This window comes from Rutidosis leptorrhynchoides, chromosome 4 (assembly GCF_046630445.1).
Source record: "Rutidosis leptorrhynchoides isolate AG116_Rl617_1_P2 chromosome 4, CSIRO_AGI_Rlap_v1, whole genome shotgun sequence".
NCBI classification, from domain to species: Eukaryota; Viridiplantae; Streptophyta; class Magnoliopsida; order Asterales; family Asteraceae; genus Rutidosis; species Rutidosis leptorrhynchoides.
Window position 1 is genome coordinate 512,822,793 of NC_092336.1, and position 13,181 is coordinate 512,835,973.

Genomic DNA, 13,181 nt, shown 5'->3' on the forward strand with positions numbered 1-13,181 from the left:
TTCGGAAGGTGTGTATGGCACTACACTACACAACAGTCTACATAAATCTGTCCATAGTATAACCTAGGATGCATCCGTACGCCTCCCAAATAATTAGAAAGCTCTCCCACGAGCATAATCACATAATATAACAGAACGCTCTTCAAAGAGCAATAACAGAAGTGGAGACGCCGCGGACTAATAACACCGCCACGGATAGTGCCTTGTCATTGGTCGCCACAATGACAAGCCTGTGGGCACCCCACAGGTAGTTACCTCGGTATACCTATCTCCTGTCTACAGAATCTAGGGTTCTATGGTAGCACAGTGAACATACCAACCAACACCAGAATTATGTTCACCGTACATATGGAACCTAATCAAATGAATCAGAATGAACGCTCGCAAATAAATAAGTTCACAAAGCTTATCAAAGCTCATTTCATTTCAGAAAAAGGTTTTTCTCAAAGATTTCCAGAATAATCAGATCATGCAAAGTTTCTCATTTCATCATACAAAAGCATTTTCTCAAAAGTTTCCACAAAAATATATCTCATAATTTAGTTCAACTCAAATAGATAGATTAAGCACGCGAAATAAAATAACGAAGTGATAACAAGATAATCATGAAGCATATCAAGGTAACGCTGAAAGAACAGTACGGACATCCGTACCTGGATAAATGTGTAAAGCTCAGAAAGTCAGAACGATCCTCCAATATCCTCAACAATAGCTACATAAAAATGATTTGACTAAACTTAGTATCTAAACTTCAAGATCCTAGTGTTATAATGACCCAATAACCCAATCTTTATGTATGTATAATATGCATTTATATTAAATTATGTTTTTCTTTTAATTAATTATTTAAATATAAATATAAATATAAATTTTATGTACTGGGAGTGTTAATATAATTACGTAGTCGTACTCCGTATTTTACTTTATTTAGCAAGACTCGTATCCAAAAAGGTGCAAGTACAAATTATAAACAGTTCATTTCATAAATTTCATTTATAGCTCAGAGTACAAATCCTAACATCCTAATTAAATCATATGTTTCCATTTTGTTTCTTCATTCCGCATTAAGTCCAGCTTTCAGTTCCATCGATATATATACGTAATCATAAGGAGCATTTTATACTATTTATACGATTGCCTATATTAATATTAACTTATTTAGCTACTTATTTTATTTTATCTGTTAACATTTATTATTGATCAATAAAAGATTATATATATAATGTATCATGGAACATACTATAAGGACCGTGACTGTAAATATTCAAATCATCATCTTCTTATTCGATTCAATATAGTGAAATACAAAAACACCAACTCCTAGTTCATTATAAATAATCCTTCATTCTAGTTCATATATATATGATTTGTTTTAACTCTAGTTAATCATAATTTATTATCATCATAAGATTTTTCATGGTTCTAAATACTTGATAAGTGACGTGTGTTAAATCGGTAAATTTCATACTAACGTAATTGAGACAAAATGTAAGAGCTTATTCTATTTATATAATAACATATAGAATCACTACAAGATTTAACAATGCTTACAAACGTGCATGTATTTATATATAATCGAGTTCGGTTAAGATGTACCTAATAAGAAGACTGAGTTCTGATTGTATTAACACAACGCTACTTGCGTCTTGAATACTCTTCGTTCTCTATGTTTCTCAATTTGATATTATGCTTAAAAATTTATGTTGCTTTCCAAGAGAAGGATGTGAGTGAATGATTTAGATGGTGTATATATTGTTATTTGTTGCAAAGTGATTAAGCTAAGAAATGTGTTTAGAAAATTGGACGTAAAAGTGGTTATGGAAATGTGGTTGTGAAATGAAAGTGAGGTTAGATATAATAGTAAGTATGCCGATAAGTTGGGAGGTGCCAGACCACGTCTTTTGCCACGGTTTTTGACTCCTTCAGATTACTTCCAAAATTTAATTTCAAATGAAGTCACATGTATATTTCTCCTAGTCTTAGTATAAATCAATTCTTATTACTTTATTAGTTATAACTAGTTGTGGAGCCCTCGCTTCGCGCCGGGGGCTCCGTTTTGAATGCGAGTTAAAAAAAAAGTGTTGATCTATTTTGTAAAAAAAAAAATTCGACATCTAACATTGAAGGGTTGTTCCTTTGTGAAAGTTGCTTCTTTTAGCGTTCGAGTTTTTTTTTTTTTTTTAAAAGTTAGTTGATCTATTTTGTAAAAAAGAATATTTTTCGACATCTTTTGGTAGTATTGAAGGGTTGTTCCTTTTATAAAAGTTTTTTTTTATCGTTTGAGAAAGAAAAAAAAAGTAGCACAGTAGTAGCTTGGTGAGAGTGTTAGTGATGAGATAAATAATATTTTAGAATATAGGTATAAAGAGGGGGTTTGATTTGAATTTTAATGAAAGTTAGGGGGTTGGGTGTGTGAAAAATGAAATATTAAATAGTACTATAAAATGGAGGGTTCGATTTGTATTTTAATGAAAGTTAGAGGGTTGGATGTGTGAAAAATGAAATAGTAAATAGTACTATTCATAACTAATAAGACAAATTTTCTCTATTAGTTATATTAGTAATAGTAATAGTAATAGTAATAGTAATTCTTATATTAATAAATACATCGGGTGATAAAAATATGTGATTAAGTCTTATCTAGTATTCAAAGGTAGACACTTCCACTACGTTGTATTATTTTAAAGCTTATTAAGTTCTTATATTATATATATACTTAACTTAATACTTAATAAATTAACTTGGGTCATTATAAAAATTGGTGAAGGTTATTGATGTGTGCAACGGTGTATACGAAATACTATTAAATACGATACAATTTTACACAAGTTTTATTTATTTATTTACAGATGGGATATACCTAAACCTTGCTACAACACTATAGGTAGTGTACCTAATTGTAGAGTAGTATAGTTTTTAGTAAGTCCGGTTCGTTCCACAGGAAGACGACTTATTTTACACTATATTGTAAACAACTATATTTGTACAAAATATATATAATTATTTATAGTAATAATATATAAAAGGGGGATTTACCGTTTAATGACCGGTTTGTCGATTTTATATTTTAAGTGTAAAGATAAATGACGATATTTAAAGTGCGTAAAATTTAAAGTACGATATTTAAATGACGATATATAAAATTGCGAATAATAAAATATGAAATAAAATAATTATGCCTATTTAAACTTCCGTAATTATAATGTCTGACGTTTTGATTTTAATTTATTACCCTGAGTTAATTGTCCTTTGTCCTGGATTATTTGATACCTATCTGGTTTTTGCCCATAATAGTTCATCGGTCATAATTATAAAATGCTCGACAAATTAACCTTATTCCCGAAGTCAAATATTTCAACTAATTAGGGATTCGAACTGTAACAAGGTTTTAATACTTTGTTTAATAATTACACCAGGTTATCGACTGCGTGTAATCCAAGGTTTTAATACTTTGTTAACAATTACACCAATTACCCTTGAATGTAATCTACCCCTGTTTTAATGAGTCCATTGACTATTAATTCATCCCCGTCTCCGGTCAAATGAACAATTATTAGTATTTATAAGTATCTCGCCCATCGTACCCGATCGAACGTATGTGGCTACTTATATATACGTCAAGTTGTAATCTCTATATTAAATTAACAAGATATCATTTAGTTAATCAAATATAAAGCCCATTAATAGCCCATAGTCCAATTTCCACAAGTGTCGGTCTTTTGTCCAAACCCCAATTATGGTTCAAAGCCCAATAACTCCGTCTTAATATTTAGTCTAACATCACGATTACTTTGGCTCAAATAAGCATAATAATAACTTAAATACGAGACATTAATTTAAAAAGGAAGAACATAGCTTACAGTGGTTATTAATCGCGTAGTGTTACACGGACAGAGTTCCGACTTTAAAACCCGTAAAATAACCTTTACATTACCCAAACTAATCTAATATAAAACTATATATATATATATATATATATATATATATATATATATATATATATATATATATATATATATATATATATATATATATATTACAGATGGAGAGTAATATTGAAAGAGGTGTGTGTAAACTCGTCGATATTCGTGGCCTTTTATAGACCTGACCAAGATTTCCCCTCCATGCGATCGCTTGGATTTATAGCTTCCAGGCCATGCGATCGCATGGCCAGCTGGATCAGACCACTTGCTTGCCAAAAACGTGGGCGGCTCGATTATTAAATAATATATAATATAATATACATAATTATATATAATTATTTATATTATATTATATTCTTGTGCATAGTAGACTTGTAATTTTAGGTCCGTTGACTCGCGCGTTGATGCTCGGCTTATGTCCCGGTTCCGGATTTCCGAACGTCCTTTTGTACGCTTAGATATCTTGTATTTTGGGTTCCGCGACTTATACTCTTGTAATTTTTAGACGTTTCTCATCAATAATTTGAACCACTTATATTGTATCTTGTACATTTGAGCTTTTTGGTCATTTGCGTCTTCAAATCGTTGTTTTCTTCTTTTGTCTTCGCACTTATTTATTTAAACGAATATTACTTGAAAATAGAACAAATGCAACTAAAAACTTTACATATTGGAAGGATATTGCGACTAAATATATGTTCATTTGGAGCACTATCAGTTATGTATTTAATAGATGTTTGTTTTCCAGTACGGAAGTCCCTTAAGGTAATCGTGAGGGTTCAAACTTCAAACTGTCCTGAAGTAACAAAATTTTTTAACAGTCGTTAGTTTGATGGGACTATCCCAGCAAAATTAGCATACCACGAGGAGTCGAGGACTATCCACATCAAAAAACCCTAGGACTAGACTGACCTTTTGATACAAACTATAAGAACTATCTCAGTAATTAGTCTTTAAATATGTAAGACACGAGTCTTTAAGAATAATAACGAGGAATATTTTAGAACATTTTTAAGAAATTCCTAAAACTATGTTAAGGAATTAAGACCTCGAGAAATTATTTGTACCTTTATATCAGCCATTAAATCTAGGGCTACAATAGCAAAATTCTAAATTTAATAGTGGAATTCTTTTGCAAGAGGATTAAAAGTAGTAAGTTGAAAATTCGGTTAGCGTTATATTACTCCACCTTTTATTATAACAACTTTCATAAATTCATAATACTACATTCTTACATATGAGAACAAAACGTTGAACTAGGAATCTGACCTTTGAACAAAACGACTTGTTCATCTCGATTCGTTATTTTTCGTGATGTTTTGGATCAAGTTGCTTCACAACAAATGCTAATCGAAGCACTAAGAATCTGTTCCAAGTTTCAATTTGAAGTAATTCGCGATTTTAGATTTTGTGTCCATTGGATATTACCTCAATTTTAAAAAAAATTGAACACGCAATCCTTTTCTTGCGCAAAAATTAAATTGAAATTCTTTTCGGGCTTGTGCGAATTAAGGGTAACCTTGATTGTCAAATTTGGTAACTTATGTTACTTTTTTGGGCCATTTGCCCCTTAAAATATGATATCTGTTGAATTTTATAACGATTTTTTTCTTTATTTTATTAGAAATTACAAACTCAGTCAAATTTTACACAAATATTTTTATATCATAATATAAATGAATGTAACAATCACATTAATTTATCTTTTCTTTCTCGTATATCTCTCTTCTTATTTTATTTGGCAAAATTATTGTGTGAAAATATCTAAGTGAAATTTGAATGAGCTTAGAATTTTCATATTATGGGTATAGGTTCGGCAAAATAGCTGAAAGCGGGTAGTTTGTAGCTGATAGTTGATACTTTGTACTCGTAGCTGTTAGCTAGTAGATTATAGTTGGTAGCTTGTAGCTGGTAACTGTTATCCTTTTATACAGTGGCGAAGCTTGAAGATAGTTCTTGGGAGGGCAAGAATGTAGTGTCATTTTTGTTTTACATTATTCGATTATGTATACAAGTTTGCAATTAGCAATATTAACCGAGAGACTAAATTATTTGTTGTACATACTTTTTACTCGATAGATAGTTTAAAGTTCATACATATCTAATTTACAATAAGATTGAAAATCATTGTTTAGATAAAAAAAAATTTATGAAATATTTGTCAATATATTAAGTGAACACATATAATATTTAGGATTGATTTCAGACTTATGTTTAAATTAAATTAAAAGTATTACTGTTATAGGGGATGATTCTAACACACCCTTTTTTGATCCTCACACATCTATTTTAACCTTTTACTCTTCTAATAATACTCCATTTCTTTAAATTGGTGTGTGAGGATCAAAAAAATGTGTGTTAGAATCATCCCCTCATACTGCTATTGGAAAATTCTACCTAAATCTAAACACCATTTAAAAATCTGGAAAATTCTCGGATGTAATTGTACATTAACTCAATTCTTTATCATTTATACTATCCCGATTAATAAAAATTAATATAATGTAGGTTGAAAGATTTGAACTTCTGCCACAACATCATATAACTCTTCATATTATTCTACGAACCACTAATCCAGTATCATCTTTGTATACAAAAACCACAAAATGAATATATAGCTTAAAAGTTTTTTTTTTTTTTTTTTTTTTTTTTTTTTGGGGGGGGGGGGGGGGGGGGGGGGGGATGTCCCGTTCTTATTGATTAAAAACGTTCCATATTAATTGATTTCGTTGCGAGGTTTGACCTCTATATGAGACGTTTTTCAAAGACTGCATTCATTTTTAAAACAAACCATAACCTTTATTTCATAAATAAAGGTTTAAAAAGCTTTACGTAGATTATCAAATAATGATAATCTAAAATATTATGTTTACACACGACCATTACATAATGGTTTACAATACAAATATATTACATCGAAATCAGTTTCTTGAATGCAGTTTTTACACAATATCATACAAACATGGACTCCAAATCTTGTCTTTATTTTAGTATGAAACAGCGGAAGCTCTTAGTATTCACCTGAGAATAAACATGCTTTAAACGTCAACAAAAATGTTGGTGAGTTATAGGTTTAACCTATATATATCAAATTGTAACAATAGACCACAAGATTTCATATTTCAATACACATCCCATACATAGAGATAAAAATCATTCATATGGTGAACACCTGGTAACCGACATTAACAAGATGCATATATATAAGAATATCCCCATCATTCCGGGACACCCTTCGGATATGATATAAATTTCGAAGTACTAAAGCATCCGGTACTTTGGATGGGGTTTGTTAGGCCCAATAGATCTATCTTTAGGATTCGCGTCAATTAGGGTGTCTGTTCCCTAATTCTTAGATTACCAGACTTAATAAAAAGGGGCATATTCGATTTCGATAATTCAACCATAGAATGTAGTTTCACGTACTTGTGTCTATTTTGTAAATCATTTATAAAACCTGCATGTACTCTCATCCCAAAAATATTAGATTTTAAAGTGGGACTATAAGTCACTTTCACAGATTTTTACTTCGTCGGGAAGTAAGACTTGGCCACTGGTTGATTCACGAACCTATAACAATATATACATATACATATATATCAAAGTATGTTCAAAATATATTTACAACACTTTTAATATATTTTGATGTTTTAAGTTTATTAAGTCAGCTGTCCTCGTTAGTAACCTACAACTAGTTGTCCACAGTTAGATGTACAGAAATAAATCGATAAATATTATCTTGAATCAATCCACGACCCAGTGTATACGTATCTCAGTATTGATCACAACTCAAACTATATATATTTTGGAATCAACCTCAACCCTGTATAGCTAACTCCAACATTCACATATAGAGTGTCTATGGTTGTTCCGAAATATATATAGATGTGTCGACATGATAGGTCGAAACATTGTATACGTGTCTATGGTATCTCAAGATTAAATAATATACAATACAAGTTGATTAAGTTATGGTTGGAATAGATTTGTTACCAATTTTCACCTAGCTAAAATGAGAAAAATTATACAATCTTGTTTTACCCATAACTTCTTCATTTTAAATCCGTTTTGAGTGAATCAAATTGCTATGGTTTCATATTGAACTCTATTTTATGAATCTAAACAGAAAAGGTATAGGTTTATAGTCGGAAAAATAAGTTACAAGTCGTTTTTGTAAAGGTAGTCATTTCAGTCGAAAGAACGACGTCTAGATGACCATTTTAGAAAACATACTTCCACTTTGAGTTTAACCATAATTTTTGGATATAGTTTCATGTTCATAATAAAAATCATTTTCCCAGAATAAAAACTTTTAAATCAAAGTTTATAATAGTTTTTAATTAACTAACCCAAAACAGCCCGCGGTGTTACTACGACGGCGTAAATCCGGTTTTACGGTGTTTTTCGTGTTTCCAGATTTTAAATCATTAAGTTAGCATATCATATAGATATAGAACATGTGTTTAGTTGATTTTAAAAGTCAAGTTAGAAGGATTAACTTTTATTTGCGAACAAGTTTAGAATTAACTAAACTATGTTCTAGTGATTACAAGCTTAAACCTTCGAATAAGATAGCTTTATATGTATGAATCGAATGATGTTATGAACATCATTACTACCTCAAGTTCCTTGGATAAACCTACTGGAAATGAGAAAAATAGATCTAGCTTCAAAGGATCCTTGGATGGCTTGAAAGTTCTTGAAGCAGAATCATGACACGAAAACAATTTTAAGTAAGATTTCCACTCGAAATAAGATTGCTATAGTTATAGAAATTGAATTAAAGTTTGAATATGATTATTAACTTGTATTAGAAAGATAACCTACTGTAAGTAACAAAGGTTTCTTGATCTTGGATGATTACTTGGAATGGATTTAGAAAACTTGGAAGTAAACTTGCAATCTTGGAAGTATTCTTGATTTTATGAAACTAGAACTTTTGAAATTTATGAAGAACACTTAGAACTTGAAGATAGAACTTGAGAGAGATCAATTAGATGAAGAAAATTGAAGAATGAAAGTGTTTGTAGGTGTTTTTGGTCGTTGGTGTATGGATTAGATATAAAGGATATGTAATTTTGTTTTCATGTAAATAAGTCATGATTGATTACTCATATTTTTGTAATTTTATGAGATGTTTCATGCTAGTTGCCAAATGATGGTTCCCACATGTGTTAGGTGACTCACATGGGCTTCTAAGAGCTGATCATTGGAGTGTATATACCAATAGTACATACATCTAAAATCTGTGTATTGTACGAGTACGAATACGGGTGCATACGAGTAGAATTGTTGATGAAACTGAACGAGGATGTAATTGTAAGCATTTTTGTTAAGTAGAAGTATTTTGATAAGTGTCTTGAAGTCTTTCAAAAGTGTATGAATACATATTAAAACACTACATGTATATACATTTTAACTGAGTCGTTAAGTCATCGTTAGTCGTTACATGTAAATGTTGTTTTGAAACCTTTAGGTTAACGATCTTGTTGAATGTTGTTAAACCATTGTTTATTATAACAAATGAGATGTTAAATTGTTATATTATCATGATATTATGATATATAATATATCTTAGTATGATGTATATACAGTTAAATATCGTTACAACGATAATCGTTACATATATGTCTCGTTTCGAAATCATTAAGTTAGTAGTCTTATTTTTACATATGTATTTCATTGTTAATACACTTAATAATATATTTACTTATCATTTAACATAATTAACCAAGTGTATCAATATCTTAATATGATTCATATGTACCTAGTAAGACGTTGTTATAACGATAATCGTTATATATATATCGTTTTCGAGTTTCTTAAATTAATAGTCTCATTTTTATGTATATAACTCATTGTTAAAATACCTAATGAGATACATACTTATAATAAAATCATGTTAACTATATATATAACCATATATATGTCATCGTATAGTTTTTACAAGTTTTAACGTTCGTGAATCACCGGTCAACTTGGGTGGTTAATTGTCTATATGAAACCTATTTCAATTAATCAAGTCTTAACAAGTTTGATTGCTTAACATGTTGAAAACACTTAATCATGTAAATAACAATTTCATTTAATATATATATAAACATGGAAAAGTTCGGGTCACTACAGTACCTACCCGTTAAATAAATTTCGTCCCGAAATTTTAAGCAGTCGGAGGTGTTGACGTATCTTCTGGAAATAAATGCGGGTATTTTTTTCTTCATCTGATCTTCTCGTTCCCAGGTGAACTCGGGTCCTCTACGAGCATTCCATCGAACCTTAACAATTGGTATCTTGTTTTGCTTAAGTTTTTTAACCTCACGATCCATTATTTCGACGGGTTCTTCGATAAATTGAAGTTTTTCGTTGATTTGGATTTCATCTAACGGAATAGTGAGATCTTCTTTAGCAAAACATTTCTTCAAATTCGAGACATGGAAAGTGTTATGTACAGCCGCGAGTTGTTGAGGTAACTCAAGTCGGTAAGCTACTGGTCCGACACGATCAATAATCTTGAATGGTCCAATATACCTTGGATTTAATTTCCCTCGTTTACCAAATCGAACAACGCCTTTCCAAGGTGCAACTTTAAGCATGACCATCTCTCCAATTTCAAATTCTATATCTTTTCTTTTAATGTCAGCGTAGCTCTTTTGTCGACTTTGGGCGATTTTCAACCGTTGTTGAATTTGGATGATCTTCTCGGTAATTTCTTGTATTATCTCTGGACCCGTAATCTGTCTATCCCCCACTTCACTCCAAAAAATCGGAGACCTGCACTTTCTACCATAAAGTGCTTCAAACGGCACCATCTCAATGCTTGAATGGTAGCTGTTGTTGTAGGAAAATTCTGCTAACGGTAGATGTCGATCCCAACTGTTTCGAAATCAATAACACATGCTCGTAGCATGTCTTCAAGCGTTTGTATCGTCCTTTCGCTCTGCCCATCAGTTTGTGGATGATAGGCAGTACTCATGTCTAGACGAGTTCCTAATGCTTGCTGTAATGTCTGCCAGAATCTTGAAATAAATCTGCCATCCCTATCAGAGATAATAGAGATTGGTATTCCATGTCTGGAGATGACTTCCTTCAAATACAGTCGTGCTAACTTCTCCATCTTGTCATCTTCTCTTATTGGCAGGAAGTGTGCTGATTTGGTGAGACGATCAACTATTACCCAAATAGTATCAAAACCACTTGCAGTCCTTGGCAATTTAGTGATGAAATCCATGGTAATGTTTTCCCATTTCCATTCCGGGATTTCGGGTTGTTGAAGTAGACCTGATGGTTTCTGATGCTCAGCTTTGACCTTAGAACACGTCAAACATTCTCCTACGTATTTAGAAACATCGGCTTTCATACCCGGCCACCAAAAATGTTTCTTGAGATCCTTGTACATCTTCCCCGTTCCAGGATGTATTGAGTATCTGGTTTTATGAGCTTCTCTAAGTACCATTTCTCTCATATCTCCAAATTTTGGTACCCAAATCCTTTCAGCCCTATACCGGGTTCCGTCTTCCCGAATATTAAGATGCTTCTCCGATCCTTTGGGTATTTCATCCATTAAATTTCCCTCTTTTAAAACTCCTTGTTGCGCCTCCTTTATTTGAGTAGTAAGGTTATTGTGAATCATTATATTCATAGATTTTACTCGAATGGGTTCTCTGTCCTTCCTGCTCAAGGCGTCGGCTACCACATTTGCCTTCCCCGAGTGGTAGCGAATCTCAAAGTCGTAATCATTCAACAATTCAATCCACCTACGCTGCCTCATATTCAGTTGTTTCTGATTAAATATGTGTTGAAGACTTTTGTGGTCGGTATATATAATACTTTTGACCCCATATAAGTAGTGCCACCAAGTCTTTAATGCAAAAACAACCGCGCCTAATTTCAAATCATGCGTCGTATAATTTTGCTCGTGAATCTTCAATTGTCTAGATGCATAAGCAATCACCTTCGTTCGTTGCATTAATACACAACCGAGACCTTGCTTTGATGCGTCACAATAAATCAAAAAATCATCATTCCCTTCAGGCAATGACAATATAGGTGCCGTAGTTAGCTTTTTCTTCAATAACTGAAACGCTTTCTCTTGTTCATCCTTCCATTCAAATTTCTTCCCTTTATGCGTTAATGCAGTCAAGGGTTTTGCTATTCTGGAAAAGTCTTGGATGAACCTTCTGTAGTAACCAGCTAGTCCTAAAAATTGGCGTATGTGTTTCGGAGTTTTCAGGGTTTCCCACTTTTCAACAGTTTCTATCTTTGCCGGATCCACCTTAATACCTTTTTTGTTCACTATGTGACCGAGGAATTGAACTTCTTCCAACCAAAATGCACACTTTGAAAATTTAGTGTACAATTCTTCCTTCCTCAATACTTCTAACACCTTTCTCAAATGTTCACCGTGTTCTTGGTCATTCTTTGAGTAAATAAGTATGTCATCAATGAAAACAATGACAAACTTGTCAAGGTATGGTCCACACACTCGGTTCATAAGGTCCATGAACACAGCTGGTGCATTAGTTAAACCAAACCGCATGACCATAAACTCGTAATGACCGTAACGTGTTCTGAAAGCAGTCTTTGGAATATCATCTTCTTTCACCCGCATTTGATGATACCCGGAACGTAAGTCAATCTTTGAATAAACAGACGAGCCTTGTAGTTGATCAAATAAGTCGTCGATTCTCGGTAGTGGGTAGCGGTTCTTGATGGTAAGTTTGTTCAACTCTCGGTAGTCGATACACAACCTGAATGTACCATCTTTCTTCTTGACAAACAAAACAGGAGCTCCCCACGGTGATGTGCTTGGTCGAATGAAACCACGTTCTAATAGTTCTTACAGTTGGCTTTGTAGTTCTTTCATCTTGCTGGGTGCGAGTCTATAAGGAGCACGAGCTATTGGTGCAGCTCCTGGTACAAGATCTATTTGAAATTCAACAGATCGATGTGGAGGTAGTCCCGGTAATTCTTTCGGAAATACATCAGGAAATTCTTTTGCGACGGGAACATCATTGATGCTCTTTTCTTCAGTTTGTACTTTCTCGACGTGTGCTAGAACAGCATAGCAACCTTTTCTTATTAGTTTTTGTGCCTTCAAATTACTAATAAGATGTAGCTTCGTGTTGCCCTTTTCTCCGTACACCATCAAGGGTTTTCCTTTTTCTCGTATAATGCGAATTGCATTTTTGTAACAAACGATCTCTGCTTTCACTTCTTTCAACCAGTCCATACCGATTATCACATCAAAACTCCCTAACT